The sequence below is a fragment of the Callospermophilus lateralis genome, chromosome 9 (assembly GCF_048772815.1).
Source record: "Callospermophilus lateralis isolate mCalLat2 chromosome 9, mCalLat2.hap1, whole genome shotgun sequence".
Lineage (NCBI taxonomy): Eukaryota > Metazoa > Chordata > Mammalia > Rodentia > Sciuridae > Callospermophilus > Callospermophilus lateralis.
In genome coordinates, this window is record NC_135313.1 from 7510314 (window position 1) to 7530134 (window position 19821).

At 36.8% G+C, this 19821-nt stretch overlaps 1 protein-coding gene across 5 annotated transcripts in view; it reads right to left on the reverse strand.

Moving 5' to 3' along the window:
• Positions 1–19821, reverse strand: part of Dis3l2 (DIS3 like 3'-5' exoribonuclease 2) — a 343677-nt gene that overhangs the window by 309955 nt on the left and 13901 nt on the right. Inside the window, exons 2-3 of one of the 5 annotated variants that reach the window (XM_076866043.2) lie at positions 16505–16552; positions 16045–16135 (exon numbers count right to left, since the gene is read on the reverse strand). The exons of the other annotated variants lie outside the window; for them this stretch is intronic. The gene's annotated coding sequence lies outside the window, so the exon portion shown is untranslated. The remainder of the gene's footprint in view (positions 1–16044; positions 16136–16504; positions 16553–19821) is intronic. 5 annotated transcript variants of the gene reach the window in all.

Here is a 19821-nt window from a genome sequence, read left to right on the forward strand (position 1 = left end):
GGGAATCTGGTGAAGAGTCTAGAGTAATTCTTTGAACTATTCTTGCATCTTTTCTGTAGGTCTGAATTTACACATTTTTTTAAAAAAAGTCTTTAATTATAGAATAATATGGGTTTTGTTTTGTTTTTGTTACCAAGGATTGAAGCCAGGGTGCTTAACCACTTAGCCACATCCTCAGCGCTTTTTTACATTTTTATTTAGAGACAGAATCTCACTGAATTGCTTAGGCCTCACTTTTTGCTGAGGCTGGCTTTAAACTTACAATCCTCCTGCCTCAGCCTCCAGAGCCACTGGGATTACAGGCATGCACCACCACACCCGGCAATCACATGGTTTTACTGAGTTACTTTTTTTTTATGTAAAGCATATTCCCAACAACTGACAATGTGACAATTTTAAAAACAGTCCCTACATAGAATACAAATGATGCATTAAATCAGGGAAGTTCAAATAATCAATTAAAGGATATGTTAGCTACAAGATTATTCCATCCAGCTTGATATAAGCCAAAACAGATTTATTAGCTGCAAGCTCAACTAAGTGATCTCAAATGAGAGTTATGTCAGTAAAAACATTGCCTCTTAACAGGTCAGAAGTGATTTTACTCACTTATATCTTACAAAATATTTTGAGGATTTAAAAGATTAAATGTCCTGAAAGGGACAACAAACCAGCACATTTTGCAAACACAGCTGTTAGTTAAAGCTCTTGAGAAAAGAAAAGTTCTGGAATAGGAATCAGTTGTAGGAAGAGATAAAAGTTATAAAATATTGAGCAAACTTTGGAATTGCTTATTATTAATCTAATATTTGACTTGTTTCTAAACATTTGTTTCTCTACTACATGTCAGTAGGCCTCTTCAGGCCTGGACAGAGAGCTATCAACATGTCCTAGGAGGTCCTTTCTCTCATGGCACTTCAATCTAGGGAGGAAAGGGAAACAAAAAACACAGGTAAGACAGGTAAGACAAATTAAACAGAGTGAGGAGCTAGAGACCCACAGGATGGACTGACAGAGCACTACTTTTAGCTTCCACAATTAGGAAGAGCAGCCTTTGAGGAAATAATACTACTGAGGCTAAGTCCACTATGCGAAAGTCAAAGTAAAGCAGAGTACCTGACAAGTACAGAGACAACAAAGGAGGAACAATCTCAGCATGTTCAAAGAATTTTTTAAAACCATCTCATTAATATTCTATAAATAATAGATAATGATCAATTTTGCATTAGGTGTGGTAAGAGCATTGTGACTATGTGTGAAAATATTCACATTGCGTAGTGAGATTATATACACAAATGATGTCAGGGATTTCTTTAAAATATTTCAGCAAGGAATGATAAATTTAAAAGATGAGTGAATCAAATGTACAAAAATTATTGAATTGGGGTGATCAATAAATGGAGATAGACGCTCTTCTCTCTACTTTCTTATATGTCTGAAATTTTTCATAAAACTTTTTAGAAATGCCATGTAACAAAAGTTTCACATTCAAACTGACAATACCTCATACCTTCTCTCTCTTACTTTAATGCCCCAGCATGACTCTCACCTCTTCCGTTCTGTTCTGGTTGTCTCATGTGAGGAAACAGACAAGAAAGCTGTAAAGGCAGAGTACCTCCATGGCTGAATCCAGTTCCTGTGACAGAACTAATCTATCTGATGCAAGACTGAACCCCAAAGAGTATTCAAATAAGAGAATATAAAATAAACAACCACATACTGATAAACAAGTTATTCTTCCTGAGAAAAAAAAAAACAGAATTGCCCGAACCAAGGACCACCATCCTCCCAGAGATTAAAAAACACAATAGGCTTCTTCCTCTTGCATTCCCTGGAGACTGCTCTGCAAAGTTCTCCTGACCATGAAATCCCACTGCCAATGTTCAGTCTTGATGTGCCTTGACCTTGCTGTAGCACTTGACACAGCTGCACACTGCCTCCCTTCGTGAAGCTCTAGACTTCCTTGGCAAACAGGAGAGCATGACCAAAGATGCCTCTGCTCCTTCCTCTTAAGGACAAGTGCCACATCTTAAGGACAAGTGTCATAATGCCCCTCCTCAGAGATAGCAAGCAACTTTGTCCCGCATGACAGTTCTGAAAGAACACGGAGTGAGTCCCTCCTGGAACCCAAAAATCTATGATTTGTAGAATAGTGTGGAAATGGTGTGTCAGAAATTTCTGTTTCTATTAAAAGACTCAATCCTTGGATACAGGTAGAGTGTTCATAATCCGAAAACCTGAAATCCAAAATGCCTCAAAATCCAAAAATTTTTTTAATGCTACCATGATACCACAGTAGAAAAGTCCACACCTGAGCTGAGGTTGTGGCTCAGTGGTAGAGCGCTCACCTAGCATGCGTGAGGCACTGGGTTCAATCCTCAGCACCACATAAAAATAAAATAAGGATATTGTGTCCACCTACAACTAAAAATTAAATATTAAAAAAAAGTCCACACCTGACCTCACATGAGAGGCCACAGTCAAAACATGGCATGCTAAAAATACTGTATGAAATCATCTTTGGGCTATGTGTACATAGCATATGCAAAACATAAAAGAATTTCGTGTTATCTTGGGTCCTATCCCCAAGACATCAAATATTCCAAATTTAAAAAAAAATCTTAAATACAATAAAAGTATTTTGGATAAGGGATATTCAACCTGTATCAAAGTATAATTTCTTTTAACAAAATATTTCCATCTTCTTTTAAAATGTATAATTGAGTTCTCAAGAAAGCAAAGAAAATCCCCAGAAGCTAAAAATCAAGTGGGAGCTAGAAACCAGAAAAGGTAGAAAAACCTAAGGGCATGAGATCTGGGAGCACTGCCCAGTGTCTGCATCAAGGGCCCTATAATTTAAAGTTGAAGAATAAGAGCTACGGCCTAGGGGCTGGGGATGTGGATCAGGCAGTAGCGTGCTCGCCTGGCATGCGTGTGGCCTGGGTTCGATCCTCAGCACCACATACAAAGATGTTGTGTCCGCTGAAAACTAGAGGGTAAATGTTGAAAAATTCTCTCTCTCTCTCTCTCTCTCTCTCTCTCTCTCTCTCTCTCTAAAAAAAAAAAAAAAGAGCTACGGCCTAGACCATATGAGCTGTGCAGAGATGGTAATAAGCCCCCTTGCAAAACTCAGACTTTTGAAGGTTAACAATCTCAATGAAGAGAGATTGAGGAAATAATACTACTGAGGCTAAGTCCACCATGCGAAAGTCAAAGTAAAGCATTTTACCTTTATAGGTAAAAGATAGAAAAATGTGTCTATCCAACCCGAGCTCTATTTGGGGCCCAGGAGTTTGCCCTAAGGATCCATGACTCAGGCTAGCACTCATGCAGTATAGTCAAGCTAGCTAATGAACCCAAGCACAGAAACTAACTGAAATTGATCCTAGGCTAATATGGCAGTGCTTCAGGGTGCTGGCTAAACCAAAAAAATCCTCTCAGAACTACTTACTTCAGAATATTCCCACAGTCAAATCTACTAAATGCTTCAGCAGGATGTGATACAAAATAATTACAGTTCTTAAAAAAGATAAACACAATATTTTAAAACAGTAAAGTGTAAATAGAAATGAGGAAATAAACCTAAGTGGAAAGCTAACTAAAAGACAAGATAAATCTTAATTTTAAACATGAAAGTAACTCATGTCAGTGGGTAACTTTACAGGTAAATATAGGTATCAGACCATTTGAGTTTTAAAAATTACATTAGATGTTTCTCAATGAATGGAGATGTTTGAGGCATCTAATCATAAAGCAGGAAGGAACAAGGGCCTAAGGGGTAGTAAGGTCCCTTTGTCTGCAGTGATAACAGTAAAGATTACAGTGTACTACATTTGTAGGGATCTATAAGTAAAACACAATTCTTTGGGGGCTGGGATTGTGGCTCAGCAGTAGAGTGCTCACCTAGCGCGTGCGAGGCCGTGGGTTCGATCCTCAGTGTCTGCATCAAGGGCCCTATAATTTAAAGTTGAAGAATAAAAGCTGCGGTCTAGACCATATGAGCTGTGCAGAGATGGTAATAAGCCCCCTTGCAAAACTCAGACTTTTGAAGGGTAACAATCTCAATTTTATAAAAATAATTTAACTTTATAAAAATAAAATAAAATGAAGATATTGTGTCCAACTATAACTAAAAAATAAATATTAAAAAAAAAAACACAATTCTTGGGCTAGGGATGTGGCTCAATCGGTAACGTGCTCACCTGGCATGTGCGGGGCACTGGGTTGGATCCTCAGCACCACATACAAATAAATAAAGATGTCATGTCCACCGAAAACTAAAAAATAAATATTTAAAAAAAAAATTTCTCTCTCTTTAAAAAAAAAAAACACAATTCTTATCAAAATCCCAAGATCTTTTATTAGATCTAGATAAGCTAATCTTAAGATTTATTTGGAAACACAAATGAACTAGGAAAACTAAAATAACAAAAAAAGAATAAAGTTAGAGGAATCACACTACCTGATTTTAAGCTATATAGTTACAGAAATCAATAGTGTGTAGTATTTCAAGAAGGACAGACACCCAGGCCAATGAAACAGGAGAGAGAACACAGAAACAGCACCAAATATATATGTCCAACTGATTTTTAACAGAGGTACGGAAAACAATTCAAGGGAGAAAAGATAGCCTTTTAACAAATGGTACTGAATGAACTGGACATCAATAGACAAAAAAAATAGACTTTGACCTAAACCTCATAAAATTAACTCAAAACAGATACCAGATCTAACATAAAACTATCTTTTAGAAGGGAACAACTTTATGACCTGGAATTAGGTGTAGAGTTCTTAGACAAAACACAAAAAGCATGATTCATAAAGGAAAAAAAATGGATAAATTATTAATTTTTTTATTTCTAGAACATGGTCACAAACACAGCTGAATGACAACAAAAGACATTCTTATTCAAAACATTGAACCGTAGTGCTTTTTCCTTTTTTTTTTTTTTAACTTTTTGGTGCTGGGGAATTAAACCCAGCAATGCTCCACTACTGAGCTACATTCCCACCTTTTTTAATTTTTTGAAATAGGGTCTCACCAGGGTGGTTAGAATTTCTCTAAATTGTTGAGTCTGGCCTCAAACTTGCATCCTCATGCCTTAGCCTCCCAAGTCCTTGGGTTTACTGTCTAGTACCACTACACTCAGCACATTAGAGCTCTTGTAACACCACCAAAAAGAGTCATTCAAATCTCAGTTCTCTGTTTTCTCCTTAAGCAATAAATGAGTGGGAAGAACTTAAACATATGTAATTATTTCATTTTAATGAAAGGCATTCTCTATTTACCAACACCCTATCATTTAAGGACCTGTGTAAAAAATCTCTAGGGAATTAAACTTAAATGTTGAAAACCCTTGAGCTAATTGTGGGCCTGCTAGCCTCCATCAACTTATGTATTATAGCAAGAATGATACCATGTCATCTTGAACTTTAGCTCCCAACTACTTTTCTGACTTGTAAGTATAACTCTTGGTGGAACTGGGCCTATATGCTTTTATACTTTATATACTTTTGGTCTAAATTTCAAAAACACCACACTAAAAAACGTAATTGAGACTGTGAAAACTTTTATTCACTTCAACAACCCCAATGCCCAACAGAGTGCCTGCTGAATGAGAGCTTTATAAAGTTTGTTGGACAATTCTACCATTTTCAAAAGAGAAGTGCTGAATTTAAGTAACTGAGATAATGAAACTCACAGAAATGGTGCCACCTCAACCCACCTGCACATTCTATCATTCAATCCCATCATTTTCCTTCTCCACTCTCCAAGAAGCACAGCTTCTGTCACCTAGCACTATCCACTAGCCCGCTCTCCTAACTGTACTGGCTAGCTTCTCCTGATCCACAATCCTCCTCACAGTGAGTCCTGTGTCCCCTGTCAGTTCACCTTGCCTGATATGTAGCTCTGTAACCATACTACTCAAAACTCATGCTCTTGGGCTTGATGGCGCATGCCTGGAATCCCAGCAGCTCAGGAGGCTGAGGCAGGAGGACTGAGTTCAAAGCCAGTCTCAGCAATTTAGCAAGGCCCTAAGAAACTCAGCAAGACCCTGCCTCTAAATAAAATATTAAAAAGGGCTGGGGATGCAGCTCAGTGGTTAAAGAACCCTTCGGTTCAATCCCCAGGACCAGAAAGAAAAAGAACACTTCCTGCCACCACCTCATTTCATCCATCCCTTCACATCTTAGGATTCTGACTCAAATACTTTACTCAGTCAACAAAAATGCAGTGAGCTTTTACTTTAGACCTGGCACTTTGCTTAGCCCTAAAGAATACATAGAAAAAAGAAGAGACCAGTCCTTCCTCTCATGAACCTGACAGTCTAGAAAGATATCAAACTGAATTGTAACTTCAAGTGTAAAACTTTGAACTAAATTTACACTCTGGAGTTGGGAGGGTATAGAACACTGAAGGAGGTGGCTATAGCTTCAAGGATAAAGGGAAAAGTTAGGTAAGATGCGGCTGGAAAGAAAAGTAGGCAGCTGCACCATGCCAGGCTTGCAGAATATATTTGTTTGTTTTAATCTTACAAACAATGGCGGAGGTACTGAATTATTTCAGTGGGAAGACAAACAATCAGATTTACATTCTCATACGACCCCTCTAGCTTCAAAGCAGGGTTGGAGATGGGAGACAAGAATGAATGGGGGTCTCAGCTAGAAGGCTCTTTGAATAGTCCATGGTAAAAACGATGGTACTGAAATCAAGAAATTTTAATCAAGAAATGTTTAGGGAACCTAATCAATAAAAATGGTGACTGCCTCAACATGAAGGATGAGGAAAGGGGGATCAAGGATAATTGGTTTTCTGGTTTACTCAAGTGAATGGATGGAAGTGAAGGTCACTAGGTCAGAGTTACTGAACTTAGGCGGAAGAGTAGAGAGCACAAGCCCAGGACGGACATGTCAAGTCAGAGGTGACTACCATCCTGAGATATAGTATCAAACAGGCAGCCAGAGCTCTAAAGATGTCTGAGTTTAGGTCAGATTTGGGAATATTCAAGAAATAAATTGTAACCTAAGTCATGAACACAGATGAGATCAGCTTGGAAAGAGTATGAAAAAAAGGAAAAGGGACACAGGCTTGACACTTGAAAGGTCTCAAAGTTCAATAGACAGAAGGAAATCAAAAGTCAGATTCAGCTGAATGCTAGAGTTCAGCATTTTCCCATTTTGGTCATAACATAGGAAGACATCTGTAATGGCAGGATGGACCCCGAGGACACTGGTAGGGTGGATATACAATATCACCCACCTAACGAAGATAGAATCATCTGATCATAAGTCATATAATAACAAATACAAGATCTGCAATGAGGGCTGTGGTTGTGGCTCAATGGTAAAGCACTTGCCTAGCATGAGTGAGGCACTGGGTTTGATTCTCAGCACCACATATAAAAAATAAAATAAAGGTCCATCAACAACTAAAAATTAAAAAAAAAAAAAAAGATTTGCAATGAGCCCGTATACAAAATCAAAATTGAAAGTGATCACCCAGATTCTTCTAAACATAAGCTTTGCTATCAAATAAGGTCCCAACATGTATGGGGTAGAAACTCTCATTTTTCAACAAATAGCTTCATTTCTTATGCATACTTCATACAGAATTATAAATCCAATCTCACCTTCTCTTCCACATTTTATTACTATGATTAAAGTCATCTACAGAATAACTAAATTAGAAAAAATAAGACTGTTTCTCATGCTAAGGACATTCATACCAACTGGCATTTTCAAGCACCTGAAATTTACTCTAACCTCTCTTTTGGGGAAAAAAAAAAAAAGTACAGACTGTTAAGACAAATTCTAGATAATAACAAAAGCTCAAGTCAAACATGAGAAAAAACAAGAAAAAAAATATATCTCCATCCATCCTTCTTCCAGTGGAGGAAGGAACAGAGACACTTGTGAAATCAAAAGCATATGGATTAAATAAAAAGCCTCTTCTTTTTCAAGAAAAGCAGAGTCTAAAAAAGAAAGGAAGGACCCATTGGTTATAGAATTCATGCTCCTCTCCAAAAACCAAAAGAAAGTATCTTATAAAAAACAAAGGGCTTCCTTTCCCACTGTGTGGGCAGTCACACTAGACTTTGCCATAAATGTAGACGAAAGCAGGGTCAAATTCTATTATCTTCCTACAGTAATTTGGGGACTCTGCTTCAGTATCATTGAAAAAGGCACCCCAGAAAGTTTTGGAAATTAAGATACCTATATCATTAGCCCTGTATCTACTATCAAATAAAATCTCTCTGAGTTTTGTCACTTTGCTTCATTACCTTTCGGGGAGGCTTTTTTAGCCTTTTATTTTGGAAATTTAACAACATATACAAATGAGGAGCTGAGGTTTTAGAGCACTTGTCTAGTACATGTGAGACACTGGGTTCTATCCTCAGCACTATATAAAAATAAATAAATAAACAGAATAAAGGTATCCTATCCATCTACAACTAAAAAATTCTAATTTATTTAATTAGATAATTAATTTAATATATTTGAATATAATTTAAAAATATATACAAATGAGAAAAATAACATTGTAGTGAACTTCCTTATGTTTATTATCAGACTTAACAATTATCAATTAATAGTCAATGTGTTTCATCTACCCCTACACACACACACACACACACACACACACACACACACATTCTAAATTATAATGAAGCACATGGGAAAACCTTTTAATCTCCTTTAAAAACTTTCAATTATAGGTCATAAAGTCAAAAAATTTAGCAAACAATTCAGCAACTACTATTTTATCACTTAAGACCCTTACTTAAATACAGCATAAGTTATATGAAACAAGGTTACCACAGGTATAATCCCAAATTCATGCTGAGCTACAGCAGCAGTTGTTTAATAGAAAAACTGAAAAATAACTCCTCCATAAGAGATATGCATAATTTCCATAGTAATCAAAGCCATCATATTTTCATTTCTAACCTCTAAAAGCAATAATTCAAAGGAAAGAGACTTGGAAAGCTTACCCACATGGCCAATTTTACCATGGAAATTTGGAAAAATATATGACTTTCAGAATCTATAATCTAAAAAACAAAATGTAGATTATGACCTAAAACACACAAGAATTTAAAGTAGTTTTCCCTAAATTCATATCATTTCAAATAAAATGCCAATGTTCATGAGAATTTTTAATTAATTTTACATGAGACTAATATTACCCTGGCTTCCATGTTTGTTCTTTATTTTGAGGGGGGAAAAGTCAATCATATCATTATCCTTGGGAAAATATTACTCTACATATGTCTACTACTCTCAGGGTTGCAGCCACTAACATCTGGAATTTACTATCTATAGACTCTTTCAGGCATGTTTCTGCCTACAATACAAGGTCCATATCATGTCTTTGACAACACTAGCAGAGGAATACCTATAAAGTCATAAGCAATTACACCATCCCCTCAAGTAACAGAGAAGATTTTTAGCAATATTCAAGGAATCTGGAGGAATGAAGGATACAAATTCCTAACCAGCAAAATGACTTAAGACACAAATGCAGACAAGACCTAGAGAGATGCCATTAAGTTTAATGACTCCTAAGCCAACCTACTGATTCTATACCTGGTCTGTCAGCTAAGCACCCTCTACTGGTGGCCCTGAGAGGCCCTACAAAGTCAACCCTAATCCTAGCACTCATTTCTGTAGAAAAATTATGTTCGGCATTCATATAGTTTGATGTGACTGGGTTTGGAAGACAATGGTTCTAGGGTTTGCAACTCTCTAAAATTCTACACTTCCCAGGAAAAAACTACTACCACTCATAAATAAAGGCCATCACCATGAATTGAATAATTAACTTCATGTAGACAGCAGAGAAATAGGACAATCCAAGAAAAACTAATAACCAAAACAATTCCTAAAATACTCAAACACAACTATTTCAGACCTGGGGCATTTCTTCTCCCTATTGCTTCAAAAAGAGAAGTCACAACAGCAGCACGGGATCCCTGCTTCTCAGAGAGACTAAATAAACTGAGACCTACACACCCCAGAGAAATAAGCCAGGCCTTTACTCCTACCCAAGAGCTCCAATGTGCCTGCCAGCTCACAGCCTTCTGAGCAGAGGGTCGAGCACAGGTCCTGGCTCCACTGCAAAGCTCAGAATCTTGGGATATTTTAAACCTTCAGGCTGCAGATATTCAACCTGTCACTGATGGGGAAACTATATCACTAACATGGTACTACTTCTTTGTGCACATTAAATACAAGCTGGTATTCATGTAACACTGGTCCCTTCACCTTGTTGCTCTAAGGCTTATTTTTCAAAAGAACATGTTTTTTTCTCTTTTCTCCCCTCTCCTCCTCCATAACAAGATTAGGGAGATGGTGTTATCTTTTCTTCCCCTAGTTAACTGCCCTTGAACATACCCACTACAGGAAGGAGATGCCTGCTGGTCATCTGGGAAGTGAATCTCTCTCCCAAATTAACAAGTGAAATCCTAACATGCCATGAGGGCACCCTGGGACCCCTTACCAGAACACACCTGGAATGTAAAACCTTCAAGAGTTCCCTTAAAAACCCCCTTTCCCCATTTCCCTCTCAGAGGATTTGTCACTGGTACACAGAAATGCCTTTGATTTATGGGTGTTGATTTTATATCCTGCTACTTTGCTGAATTCATTTACTAGTTCTAGAAGTTTTCTGATGGAGCTTTTTGGGTCTTCTAGATATAGAATAATATTGTCAGCAAATAGTGCTAATTTAAGTTCTTCTTTTCCTATACATATTCCTTTGATTTCTTTCATCTGACTAATTGCTCTGGCCAGTATTTCAAGAACTATGTTAAACAGAAGTGGTGAGAGAGGGCATCCCTGTCTTGTTCCAGTTTTTAGAGGGAATGCCTTCAATTTTTCTCCTTTTAGAATGATGTTGGCCTGAGGCTTAGCATAGATGCCTTTAAGATGTTGAGATATGTTCCTGTTATCCCTCATTTTTCTAATGTTTTGAACATAAAGGGGTGCTGTATTTTGTCAAATGCTTTTTCTGCATCTATTGAGATGATCATATGATTCTTATCTTTTAAGTCTGTTGATGTAATGAATTACAACTACCCTACTGACAATAGCCTCAAAAAAAAAAAATCCTTAAGAATCAACTTAATGAAAGAGGCAAAAGATCTATACAATGAAAACTACAGAACCCTAAAGAAAGAAATCAAAGAAGACCTTAGAAGATGGAAAGATCTACCTTGTTTTTGGATAGGCAGAATTAATATTATCAAAATGACCATACTACCAAAAGGACTACACAGATTTAATGCAATTCCGATCAAATTCCCAATGGCATTCCTCATAGAAATAGAAAAAACAGTCATGAAATTCATCTGGAACAATAAGAGACCTAGAATAGCTAAAGCAATCCTTAGCAGGAAGAGCAAAGCAGGTGGCATCGCTGTACCAGACCTTAAACTATACTACAGAGTAATAGTAACAAAAACAGCATGGTATTGGCACCAAAACAGACTGGTAGATCAATGGTACAGAACACAGGACACACAGACTAACCCACAAAATTACAATTATCTTATATTAGACAAAGGTGCCAAAAACATGCACTGGAGAAAAGATAGCTGCTACAACAAATGATACTGGAACAACTGGAAATCTATATGCAACAAAATGAAGTTAAACCCCTATCTCTCACCATGCCCAAAACTCAACTCAATGTGGATCAAGGACCTAGGAATACAACCAGAGATCCTGTGTAGAAAAAGTAGGCCCTAATCTTCATCATGTGGGATTAGGACCCAACTTCCTTAATAAGACTCCTATTGCACAAGAATTAAAACCAAGAATAAATAAATGGGATGGATTCAAACTAAAAAGTTTCTTCCCAGCAAAAGAAACAATCTGTGAGGTGAACAGAGAGCCTACATCCTGGGAGCAAATTTTACTCCTCACACATCAGATAGAGCACTAGTCTCTAGGGTATATAAAGAACTCAAAAACTTCAAAAAACACCAAAAAAAAAAAAAAAAAAAAAAAAACGAAATGACCCAATCAATAAATGGGCCAAGGACCTGAACAGACACTTCTCAGAAGAGGATATACAATCAATCAACAAATATATGAAAAAAATGTTCATCATCTCTAGCAATCAGAGAAATGCAAGTCAAAACTACTCTAAGATTTCATCTCATTCCAGTCAGAATGGCAGCTATTATGAAGACAAACAACAATAAGTGTTGGCGAGGATGGAGGGGAAAAGGCACACTCATACATTGCTGGTGGGACTGCAAATTGGTGCAGCCAATATGGAAAGCAGTATGGAGATTCCTTGGAAATCTGGGAATGGAACCACCATTTGACCCAGCTATCCCTCTCCTCGGTCTATACCCGAAGGATTTAAAAACAGCATACTACAGGGACATGACCACATCAATGTTTATAGCAGCACAATTCACAATAGCTCAACGGTAGAACCAACCTAGATGCCCTTCGGTAGATGAATGGATTAAAAAAAATATGGCATATATACATACATACATACATACACACAATGGAATATTACTCAGCAATAAAAGAAAATAAAATCATAACATTTGCAGGTAAATGGATGGCATTGGAGAAGATAATGCTAAGTGAAGTTAACCAATACCAAAAAATGTTTTCTCTGATATAAGGAAGCTAATTCATAGTGGGGTAAGGAGGGGGAGCATGGGAGGAATAGACAAACTCTATATAGGGCAGAGGGGTGGGAGGGGAAAGGAGGGGGGAGGGGGTTAGCATTGATGGTGGAATATGATAAGCATCATTATTCCAAAGTACATGTATGAAGACACAAATTGGTATGAACATACTTTATATACAATCAGAGATATGAAAAATTGTGCTGTATATGTGTAATAAGAAATGTAATGCATCCCACTGTCATTTATTTTTTTAAAATCAATTTAAAAATAAATAAAGACAGTTTTTTAATTTTTTATTAAAAAACCCTGTCCCTCCTTATAGGGAGAGTCACAATCCTCTGTCTTTCTCCTTTGCTGGCAAAGCAATAATCCTTCTTTTTCCTTTTTCTCAAAACCATTTCCTCATTTTTAAATTGGAATTAATTAGCATTGGGGACAGGAACCAATCTTTCAGTTACATTCATACAGGGCCTTAGTGCACATTCCACTAACCCAGATGTAAAGGGATCTAAAGTTACAATTCCCACAGCAACAACAATCCTGGCAAAACTAGACACAGGTATTTTGTATTGCTTCTGATAGCAGTGAACTTAAAAGCAGCTTGAGGGGTTGGGATTGTAGCTCAGTGATAGAGTGCTTGCCTTGCACATGTGAGGCACTGGGTTCCATCCTCAGCACCACAAAAAAATAAATAAATAAAATGAAGGTACTCTGTCCATCTACAACCAAAAAATTAAAAAAAAAAAAAAACAGCTTGAAAGAATAAAGCACATTTTAATCTTCACATCTTATTACACCCAAAAACTCCCAGAAACATGAAGATTAGAAAACTGCCTTCCTCCAGGCATAGTAGAGTTCTTTCTTTGATAAATTGACAAAGACTGGACAAAGCACTGAAGAATGCCCTGGAGGAAGCATTCTTTACCTGGCCTGAAGGACACATGGCTTAGAACCTATCTCCAAAACTGTGAGCCAAAATAAACCTTTCCTCTATATAAGTTAATCATCTCAGGCATTTTGTTATAGGGAAAGCTAACACAGTTTCCACTCCTTACACAGAAATATTTCTGTCATGTCCCAGATATTCCACATGAGAACTTTTTTTGAAAAGACATAAAGTAGAAATTAAATTATTTTCATACTACTTCAGGAACACAGGGCCTTTACATTAGAGAAAGAATGATACACACTAAGAAAACAAAAAATTATTTCATTAATATTTTGTGTTAAAAAAAATTCAACCTTTTTGCAACATTTCATTCCAGCAACTTCACTGTATACAATTCTAAAGTGGTTCTAGCCAAGAGGTGAAGAATGGCAATGATAAATAAAACCTCTGTCTTGATACACCACATCTAAGTTTCTCTTTAGAAACTAGGATGACTGGGGATTCTCACCTTAAGGTATACAATTTAGTGATGTTTAATTTTTTTGTTTCTTATAAGAGTATGAATTACTTTTATAATCAAACCACAATATAATACACACAGAGACACACATACACACACACACACAGAGAGAGATAGGTATACATATATCTTTATTTCTATTCAGAACACTGGAACAGGAAATAGTGAGACTTATCAATAAAAAATAACTATGCTTTTTCACAAATCAATTTGGTTTATGATTTATGACAACATGCTAAGCAAAGATTTTCCTTTTCTGGAACCTACTACTGCAGGATTTTACACATTTTATAATTACCAGCCCAGCAAATAAATGTGACTATCTCCCCAAAAGCACAGAGAACTATACCAGAGGACTTCCCATTCTGCCAAATGCGACTGGTACTCATTTCTTTTCTCTGTGTAAGATAAAATGATGACATAAAAAGTACTAAAGCACAGAGTCTTTTGGTGCAATAAAACTGCAAATTACTTACATAATGGTAATTTACAATACCTATGTCCTGTGACAGATGATACAGGGGAAAGTTATTAAGTTTGACTGAAATAAAGTAAAAAGGGCAGCAGAAGAAAAAAATGAAGAAGAGAAACAGCAACAAACCATGCTCCTGATGGCTAAATGCCACCCCCTTTGAGTCAGGGCTTCCCAGACACTAAATGGAGCTCTATGGCCAGTGCCACTCAACACAGCACCATCACCACCGCAGCACTGGAAAGGGAGTGGGTTCAAAATGCAAATCACCAGATCTCACTGCAGACCTCTGGAATCTGTTTCTGGGAATGGAGTCCTAGGTCTGTATTTTAACCAGCTCTCCTGGAGGCTGTGATGCTAAGTAATGACTGGGAAGACCACACAGCCTCCCAGGAGTGACTGAAGAGCACTGCTTAACACGCCTTAGCTGCACATTTCCAGGTGACACCTTTCTAAACACATAACCATACTGGCCAGGACACCAGTGTAGGTAAGGCTGCTAACTGTAACTTTGTTAAAGTCACCTCAGGTGATCCTGCTGTCATCAGCTGTGAAACAAGAGGAACTGTTTCCACATCTAAACACATCTTAATCATCTGTCATCTCAGATTGTGAGTTAGAAGATCCAACTGGTTGAACAAATCAACAGACTAGAACCCCACTGTTCTATTAAATTCTTTCTAAATCAGAAAGAATTTTTTTTTCTTCTACAAAGATAGCAAAATGAGGTCTTCCTTGACCACTCCATCTAAAAACCAGTAGTTCTCCAATGGGTTATCTGCCACCACCTTACCCCAAGATATTAGACAATGTCTGGAAACATTTTTGTCTATCAGAGCTGGGAAGGGCACTTTGACATCAAAGGGGAAGAACCCAGGATGTTGCTATACATCCTGTAATACACAGGATAGCCCTCCTCCCCCAACAAAGAATACCCAGGCCAAAATGTCAGCAGGACTGAGGGTAAGAAACCCTAACTCCCTGGCTCTCCCTGTGTCCTCCTAGTCATGAACACAATCCTCATCACTCCCTGAAGTAACCATGGCCATGTCTTTGTATATTGGGTCATTTTCCTGTATACTGGGTCATTTTCCACACCCCCTGCCTACGTTCCATGAGGACAGAAACCTTGTCATCACTAGTTTCACAGTGCCTAGAACAGGAGTGGCACACAGGGTAGAACACAATAATCACTTTCTAAATAAAAGTGAAAATAAATGAGCGAGAAACTATCCCCAGGAGATGAAGAAAAAATAGACTATAATCTAAGATATAAAATCAGAGAAAAACACTAATCATTTGTTGTAAGTTGGAGATTATATATCTTCTCGAAAATTCATATATTGAAGTCCTAAGCCCAAAGTACCTTCAGAACATGACCTTATTTGGAAATAAGGCTGTTGCAGATGCAATTAGTTAAGATGAAGTCATATTAGAATAGGGGCTTACCCAATACAACTAGTGTCCTTATGAAAAGGGAAAATCTAGACTCAGATGTACTCACCAAGATAACATCATATGAAGATGAAGGCAAACACTGGGATGATGTGTCTAAAGGCCGAAGAATGCCAAAGATTGCCAGCAACCACCAGCAGCTAGGAGAGAGAGAGAACAGATCCTCCTTCACAGCTTTCAGAAAGAATCAACCCTGCCAACACCTTGATCTCACACTTCTAGCCTCCAGAACAGTAAGAAGTAAATTTTTATTGTGCAAGTCAGTTTATAGCACAGCAGGCCTTCCATATCCATAGCTTCCACATCTGTGGATTCAACAGACTAAAATATTTTGGAGAAAAAAATTACTGAACATGTACAGACTTCTTCTCATTAATTCCAAAAATATATAACAATAACTATTTATACATATCAACTATACTGTATTAGGTATTATTAAATAATCTAGAAGTGATTTTAAAGAAGGATATGAATAGGTTATATGCAAATATACCATTTTATATAACTACCTGGAGCATCAGCAGATTTTGGAATCCACAGGGTGTCCTGGAACCAATCTAGGATGTGAGGGATGGAGACACTTTATTACAACAGCTCCAACAAATAATCACACCACTGTAACCAGATTCCTGAGATACTGTGAAAATTTCTCTCCAAAGACTTCAAAACAACTATGTCATGTATAACTAAGAAGAACCAATAAAATAAAATTTAAAAAATTTTAAAATAAATTTTTATTTTTAAAATAAATTTAAAAATAAAAAAAAGTATATAGGGAGAGTAAAAAAATCTAACGCAGGGCCTAATTAATAAAACAGATTAAAGTCTAAAGGGTTAAAAAATACTTATCTTTTGCCAGGCACAGTGGCACACACCTATAATCCCAGCAACTCAGGAAACTGAGCAGGAGGACTGCAAGTTCAAGGCCAGCCTCAGTAACTTAGGGAGACCCTATCTCAAAATAAAAAATAAAAAGGATTGAGATGTAGTTCAGTGGTAGATGGTAGAGCAACCCTGGGTTCAATTTAATTTTCAAATGAATTTACCAATGCTTATTATTAAGAAACACAGAAAGCTAAGAAAGAAATCCAAATTTATAAATATTTAGTGTGTGATGGGTAGCACTTCAGCTCACAGGAAAAAAGTTTTCTTACTAAATGGTATTCCAAAGGGAAAAAAAATTAATTAGTCACTATATCCTATCTACTTCATACCAAACTTGATGGATTAAAGAAGTGGCCATAAGAAACAAAAATATAAAAAAAGACAAATAGACTTACTTGCAAAAAGTTAAAATCCCTAAGTACTGAATATATACTATCATAAAGGCAAATATCTTGCTTCCCCTGTTAGATACACTATTCCAAAATTTAGAACAAAATGAAAAACTCCCTAAAGTGCTGTAAGTTAAATATATTCTAGATTGCAAAGCCAAATAAAAAAGCACATTAACAATAATAATAATACAGTGCAAACTGAGGAACAATAATGTAAAAATTCTAAATAAAATATTAACAAATTGAACCCTCAGAATATAGTGAAGATGATACTCAAAGTACATTCTAAGAGAATCAATCCACTAATATAATTCCCTACATAATAACAAGGGAAGGTGGACAACAGATGCCAAAAAAAAAAAGATCATGATATAATTAATCACCAGTTCATATTAAACAATATCTAAAATTTTTAACTGAAAAGTGGAAAACTTCAGTAATTAAAGTTACATGTATAAAAAGGATAAATGTGGCATATTACTGCCATTCCCTTTAAAGTTAGGATAGAATTTAAATTTTAAGATTACTTTTAAAAATACTTTAAAAGACCTAAACAACCAACAAGCCCTGTTCTTGAACTGAAAGACTCAATATTATAGAGTTGACTGTAAGTCAGTCAAAAAGTTAATGTGATTCCAAATTCTAATCATGACTTTATGGAAACTGACAAGCTCTGTCTGGCATGGTTGCAATCCCTGTTACTCAGGAGGCTGAGGCAGGAGGATCACAAGTTTGAGGCCACTCTCTCCCCACATGAAAATAAAAAGGGCTCGGGGTATAGCTTACTGGTTGAGCACCAGCGGGTTCAATCCCCTAGTTGGGGGAACGGGGGAGCTGGGGGTTAAAAACTCAACTTAAAAATCAAATGGGGCGGGCTGGGATTGTGGCTCAGTGGTAGAGTGCTTGACCAGCATGTGTGAGACACTGGGTTGGATTCTCAGCATTGCATACAAATAAACAAAATGAAGTCCATTGACAAGTAAAAAAATTTTTTTTAAAAATCAAAAGGGGAAAAAATGGGAAGGAATATAGATTCAGATCTGAAGAGACATTTCTCCAAAGAAATCTGTATTGTGATTCCATTTTATAAATTTCAAGAACTGTGGGCTGGGATTGGGGCTCAGCGGTAGAGCGCTTGCCTAGCAGCACGGGCGGGACCCAGGTTCGATCCTCAGCACCAGATAAAAATAAAGGCATTGTGTTGTGTCCATCTACACCTAAAAAATAAATATTTTTTAAAAAGAACATGCAAAATTAAAACAATAATTTAGGTATACAAACTATGTGGTTCAAGCATGAAGAAAACAAAATTCATATCATTTAAGAAAGGCTAAGGAAGATGCAGGATTAGGAACAGGCACATAGAGATCTTCAAAGGCAATAATTTCTTAAAGTGATGGTTGTATACGTAGGTATTTGTTGTCCTGTTATTCTAGATATCTTACACAGTCTGCATACATTATTTTGTAACTTCTCATTATTTAATAAAAGATCACAACTTAAAAACAGGAGCGTATTGAATGCATGTAAAGATGTGTATAGTCTTAAGTCCAGACTCAATCATTCACTAAAAATCTCTGAGGTCCTATCATGCCTTTCTAAGTAGCTACCTGTTAGGAGTTAGCAAACTCCTTGATTTTCATCTTTTCTTCTAAAGTTGCATTTACAAGGAGATCATGGAAGAAGGAGGGAAGATAGCAAGGGACGATGCTCTGATCAAACTACTGAGTTTGGCAAAGGAAGTTTGGCAAAGGCAGTGCTTGCCAAAAATCCAGAGTAAAGAGGTTTGTATAAGATAATTAAAAGTATTACAGGAAGAATGATGTGATTTTAACACTAAGATATTTTTCCATTAATTACTTTTTTAATTTTTTTAGTTGTTGAGGGACCTTTATTTTATTTATTTTTATGTGATGCTAAGGATCGAATCCAGTGCCTCACACATACTAGGCAAGCACTCTACCACTGTGCTACAACCCCAGTGCCCATTAATTATTTTTTAACTGCTCAAAATTCATTGAAACTTCAGCTCTCAATTCCTGTGAGATACAAAGATTGGCTGAGTCCAAACCAAGCACTTACAGCATCATGGTGGGCAGTTTTGAGTTCAAGGACAGTCCCTCAGTTACTCCTTCCTATTGCCTAGAAACAGAATGGAACCAGGGCTGGACTATGCCTACCACACTATCACCTAAGGGTTCCTTTCATCACAACAGTGCAAGGCCACACTATGACCCTTAAGTTGAAGCTGGATTCCAGATGACTGAGGAAGTGGGATACCTCTTTCGGTTTGGTAAGCTGACTGCTGAGATAATCAATAAATAAATTAGCATAAAGTACACTGACTTCTATGGAAGGAATTTTATGAAGAAAGCTTTAATACTTCTCATAAAATAAGCAATACAATCACAAGTACTAATAATGCAACTAAGGATGTTATAGTAAGAAAATGTTATCAATCAATCAATCAACCTGTGAATTAATTATGTGGAAGACTGCATTAAATAATGAAAGGAAATTTTAAAAGACACCTTCTCAGACACTTACAG